Source organism: Haliaeetus leucocephalus, unplaced genomic scaffold (assembly GCF_000737465.1).
Source record: "Haliaeetus leucocephalus isolate CR32 unplaced genomic scaffold, Haliaeetus_leucocephalus-4.0 Scaffold92, whole genome shotgun sequence".
Lineage (NCBI taxonomy): Eukaryota > Metazoa > Chordata > Aves > Accipitriformes > Accipitridae > Haliaeetus > Haliaeetus leucocephalus.
This window is the reverse complement of record NW_010972528.1, coordinates 7345003-7351002: the sequence shown is the minus strand read 5'-3', so window position 1 is coordinate 7351002 and position 6000 is coordinate 7345003.

Here is a 6000-nt window from a genome sequence, read left to right as displayed (position 1 = left end):
ACCTCAGCTTTCAAAGGCATGTGTAATTTAATTTTGATTCACAATGAATATGTACGGTTCTTTAAAAGGTAAAACTGTTTTGAAGTCATCCAGATCTTGACACAGAAATACAGCCATCTCCAGTCCAGTGCAAAATAACAGAGCTGTTGGTGAACAAATAAAAGAAGAGCATCATGTTTGCCCTCATAAGATCGCTTTTTGGTGTATTGCAATTGTAATTTGAAATGCTGGAAAGAAAACAGGCAGCATCATACCCTGTCATCTATAGTGACCAGTAGGCAGATGCCTTACGTCAGTGCTGTGTGGAGCAAAGTGTGCCTGAACCACTGAGACATGAGATGTTTCCATCTCCGCATCCCAGTGTTGTACAGTGCCACAAGGTGGAGATAAGCTGTGGGTTAATTTTCAGGCTGATGGCAAGATCAGAGAAAGAACCATCAGAAATATTCTTATACATGTTGTATATGGGATGCCCCACATACCTCATCAAATCATGAAGGGAAATAAATTGTATCAGTACAGTACCTTGTGTCTGCACTTTGCATTCCACTATTAGGGCATGTGAAAATACAAAAAAAATCTGATACGCAATGTTTGATCTTCTTTTACTTGTTATTTAATTTTCCATACAAATGTACAATGCAATACAACAAATATTAAATGTATATACTAAAACACATGAATTCAAAACCCCATTTATTTTATCAATTGCTTAAGCTCATTTGATCATAAGGGACAGGGAGACCAAACAGCTATAAAAGAGCTCCATTTTCTATCAACTGAACCAAATCCTCCTTTGATCTGTTAATCCCAAGTTTATAAGGTTAGGAGATAAGCAAGCGTAACTAAATTCCTTTTTCTTTTTGTCCACCTAATAGTCTATGAAGCAAAGCAAACATAATAAGCTTCTTTGCTGCTTTTCAGCCTCTTCTTGCTGAATAATTCAAAAAGTGCATTACAGGTTTTATGAGTACAACTGTACACACAAGCAATGTTCCATGATTTTTTTGCATGCCTCAAATTTGCATATATTATATTTTTATTTTGCATTTCTGACACAGAAGCTGACTGCCTACTCGTTCTTGGCTTTTTATTAGGTCTTTGATGCTTGCTGGAGGAGAAGGCCTCTTTTGTCTCTGATAGCCTTAAGGCAGATCTAGGTTAGCAAGAAAGCCAGAGGTTTCAGGCTTGTTAAATGTCACAGTAATGGCTGTCTTTACGCATTGAAATACCAGCCTTCTTCTTTATAGGAAAATGAATCACATTACCACCAAGGGAAGGAAAGCCTTTGTTGGAGGAGACTGCTAGTCTGCTACTTAAGAAGGGGATTTAATTTTCCCCTCCAGGCTTTTTGGCCAGCCCACTACAGTTGCCCTTGTGAAACTCTGATATCATAGCATGCGAAGGATAGCAAACAAGAAAGAGCAATTAGCCATTAATCATACGAATTTTGCTTTGGATGGACAGACCGTTTAAAATACTGCATGTATTCAGGGCATGAGCAATAATAGCCTGTGTGGACAAAACACGAATGTGTAGTATTTTATCCTTGCATTTTGGATAAGCATTTCTTGTTTAATTCTTAATTCAATGTCAGTGAGCTGGTGTTATGCACACTACTTTTTATTAAACTCTTCTCAGAAGTTTTACTGCACAAAGAATTAAATTGAGGATTTATATTGCCTACAAAGTACCCATTTTTCATTTCTCATAAAAGTGGGTGGATTACTTTAAATAAAAATGTAAGAACTGCAGTATTAATTCTGCAAACAGAAAAACTTGATTGAAATAATTTATTATAATGTTTTATATTTATGGTTTTTATCTGTTTCATAAAATAAAGAATGATTGATTAAATTACTATGTTGTTGCATATATAATGAAATGTTTATCTTGATAAATATATAGTTCGACTTTGTATTTAATTGCATTAGTATATAGGGAATGAAACTTTTTTTTAACTAAATGAAAGTGTGTGTACATATATATTCATTATTCTGTCAAATACTATTTTTTATTCATTAAATAGCAGCATTAGCATGTGTGCTGGGGATGTGTTAGAAAAAGTATGTTTGTGAAGACCTTTTGCATTCAAGACCAATTTATTAAAAAAGGAAAATACTATCAGTAGGCTGTGAATTGACCTGATTATTTCTAGTTCCCAGGTCCTTCAAGTTCCTTGGACTAGTAGATCTCATACTTCCATTTGAAACTGGTATTTTTATATTAAATGAGGAAAGTAAGTTAGTTATTCTGCTTTTTTAGTCATATACTAAAAAATGAACAGGATGAACTTGACATCGAAGTGAAGCAGTTCCTTTACCTGAAAAGAAAAAGAAATAAAGCATCTGTTATTTAATCTAGCAAAACAGCTTCATTTGAATGCTGACCCAGGTACTTCCATCCAAACAATATCCTTTGCTTTCTGAGCTGCAGCAACTGCCTTTTACTTTTTGGGCTTGATTTATGATGACCTTTCCTATGCTTCACCCTATGAGAGAGCTGAAAGAAATGCTTGTAAGAAACAAAAAGTGTCACTGCTTACATGTCCTACATCCTTACCGATCTGCATGATTCTGCTTTCCAGAAAGTGTCCAGAGCCTCTCTGGTCTTTGTTTACTGAGAATAATGTGGTCACCTCATGTTTGAACTTGTATCTGGAAAGATGCCCCTGCGTGACTTCTGTGTATGCATTTTCCTGGTGAGGAAAGCAAGACATCACAATATTATTTTCAATTACTAATGACATTGTTCCTTGACCTTTGCTAATCCACTTGTGGGCCATGCAGTAACTGTCTTAATTATGATAGAATCAACAGTCATATGGTTAAGATTTTGGAGATTCAGCGAATTAGTTCCTAGCTCTCCTACAGTGCTCTTGGGTGATCTTTGGCAAGTCACTTGCATTAATGTATCAGTTCCCTAACTTTAAAAATAAGGTTGATGACTTCTTAATCTCTATGGAATGTTGTTGTCTGGATATATCATGAAAGAAGTAGATTTAAGGAGAAATTTAAGTGAATTTAAGGGAGCAGCCTTGTTTTCCACCTGAAAAGTTTCATACTGATAAACTACACTCTCCAAACACAGAGGCTAGAAATTTGGTAGAAAAGAAAGCAGAAGTTTGGTCCATCATAAACTAAGATTTTAAGGAAAATATCTACAGTCATGAAACTCTCAAAGACACATTTGGCATTATTTGTATTATTTGTGTTCAGATTTCTTCCCCAAGAAAGCAGAATGAGAGGTGAGTTGTCTCCTTTTAGTATTTCAGTCCTGCGAGCCATTTAAAAGTGAATGCTAGTTCATTTTTATGTAGTGTAGTAAGTCAACATTATCTCAGGTGTCCTGAATGAATAAAATTCAACGTGTGTCCCCTGAGGTTTGGCACAATACTGCATGCATTTTGTATTCACATGTATGGCTGCACTTCCTGTGGCAGTGCTGACTGCCAAACTAAATCTGAACTGAAACAGGCTTGAGCATGTCCTTGTGACAGGACAAGGACATGACAAGTGTCTTCCTTCTCAGCTATTTTGCAGTTGTGTGTCTCTGGTTTGTAAGTACCCATGTCTTTTTATAACGAGGAACTTCCTCTTGGATGACCCTGCCATTTTAGACATCTTAGTGCTACTGGCAATGCTACTGCTAGAAATAGCAAACCAACAGATTATGTACAATGTTGGAAAATGGGAAAATGCCATTTTGGCAGAATTGACATTCAGTTAAGTAATTGTAGCGTACTGTATCATATGCATAACCTCTTTTGCAAATGTATTCCTAATACAAATGGATTTTTTAAAAATAGTTTCTTTCTATCTTGTAAAAGATAAAAATAAGATCTTAAAATAACTTTGTAGATCATCTGTTTGGGAGTTTTCCGATCCTTGACAATTGCAGAATTTAGAGTGTACTTGATGAATGTTGCTGCTTCAGTGGCATAGGATTTTGTTTAATTGATGTGAATTTGAACACTTAATAGATCATAATACAATAATCTTATTTTTTGTTAAGGATGTTGAGCCTGTATTATTGAAATTTTTTAAAAAATGTACAACTTTGTGTGTAGCTTTGAATGTTTCCTGATGGAACAGAAACATCTAGTGTCCAGTTCTCTCTTGTGCAATGGCTCATTCTGCATGTGTGGGTATCTTCTTTTTTAGATGGCCTATTCACAGTATATTGGGGAGGGAGGAAATTCTTAAAATGTACATTGAATTTGCCTGCTAATGTCCTTGTAGTATAGTAAACTCTACCTGCCATACTGTAGCACACTAACACTAGTTTTCTTTAAATATTGCATGCTATTTATTTTAATTTTCTTTCATTTCAAACTTGGGAAACACTATTTATTTTTCCTTAATTTTTTTTTTTTTTTACTTCATCTTATTCAGCACACAACTATATTTTTCTACCTGTCTGTAACATTATTCAAAATGAACAAATACTTCTTTCTCCCTGTGCTTAGCTATTTTTTTTTTTAAATTATTTTTTAAAAATTCTACACAAGGACAGATTACTTGAGTTTCCATCAATATACTACTGGTGCATATTATAAATGAAGTCAGTAAAGGCTTTAATTATTATACTCTGCAGAATTTACTAAATATTTCCTACTGTTTTTTTGATTTGACCTTAACAAAGTAGTATAAACTATGGTGAAGATTATGTTGGAAAACATCTTATAAGTAGTTTTCCCAGAAAAGCATGTTAGACAAATATCTGTCACTATTTTAATATATAAATTTTAGTTGTATGTAACCTGGCTGATGTAGGATTGTGCAGGTTATCTGTAGTAACTTATAGCCCTTTTGCAAAAAAGTTACCCCTCTGAAAATACAATCCAGCAAATAGAATAGGCGGAAAAGTCAGGGTAGATATCCTGTTTAAAAACAGTAATAGAAAAGTCATGAGAAGACTATTGTTCCTTTCAACTAGGCACAGTTACTAACTCAGTGCTACAGATAAAACATTATTGGAAGAGTACAGCTGGAACAAAAAAACTCCTAAATAAAGACTTTTTCCCCCAAAGTAATAAATAACTTGAGTTAAAAATGAACAGATTATTTCAAACAGTTAAGCTCACAGGTTTGCCCTTATGGGAATGAAGTTACTTGAAGTTACTGGTTGGTTTTCGTTCAGGGGGTTGATTTCTTTCTCCATCCTACATTTTAAAAAATGACAAAGACTTGGTATTGACTTTGAAATAGGAATGCACTAAAAATGGCTTTTTAAGATGGTGTTGAATTGATTCTTTGAGTTTTATGTTTGGTTGGTTGTTGGGATTTTTTTTGTTTGTTTTTATTTTTTTTAAAGCATTGGTGAGTGGAAAGTGTTGGTCCAGATTTGTAAATAACTTTGAAGAACTCTTCAGCTTACCAAAAACTGATGTGTGAACTCTTTTTATGATTTCCACTTCGTAGCTCCTTATCTGTTAAAAAATACTATTTTTGTGTAAGCTTTGGAGAGTGAGATGGGCAGCGTGTTTTTTGAGGAAATGTTTTCCTATGAATAAAATGCTCAGTACTAAAAGTGATTGTACTTGTGGGGAAAAAATTTATTAGCTGCATTAGCCTCCAATCATGGAGCTACAAAAAGTGTGATATCAACTCACAAATACTCAGATGAGACAATTTTTTTTAGAACAGTGAGCCAGTTACAGTAAACCTGTGTTTCTTATAATAATATTCCTGAGATAATGATGGTATTAAGGTGATCCAAAATCTATTTAAGTCAACAAAGAAATTTCTAGAGGTCTCAAAGTCTCCTGGATCAAGATCATCGACCATAAAGTACAAGTGAAGCAGTCAAATAATCTGTCTCTGCATAGAATTCATAGAATTAAAAAAAAAAAGTAAGCAAAGGGAACAACCATCATACTTGTTCATTTTTAATATTGTTGTAGACAGGCAGAAAAATAAGACTAGGGTAAAAAAAAATTAAAAATAAGTAGTGTTTATTTTCTTTCATTTCAAACTTGGGCAACAACTATCTGACAGA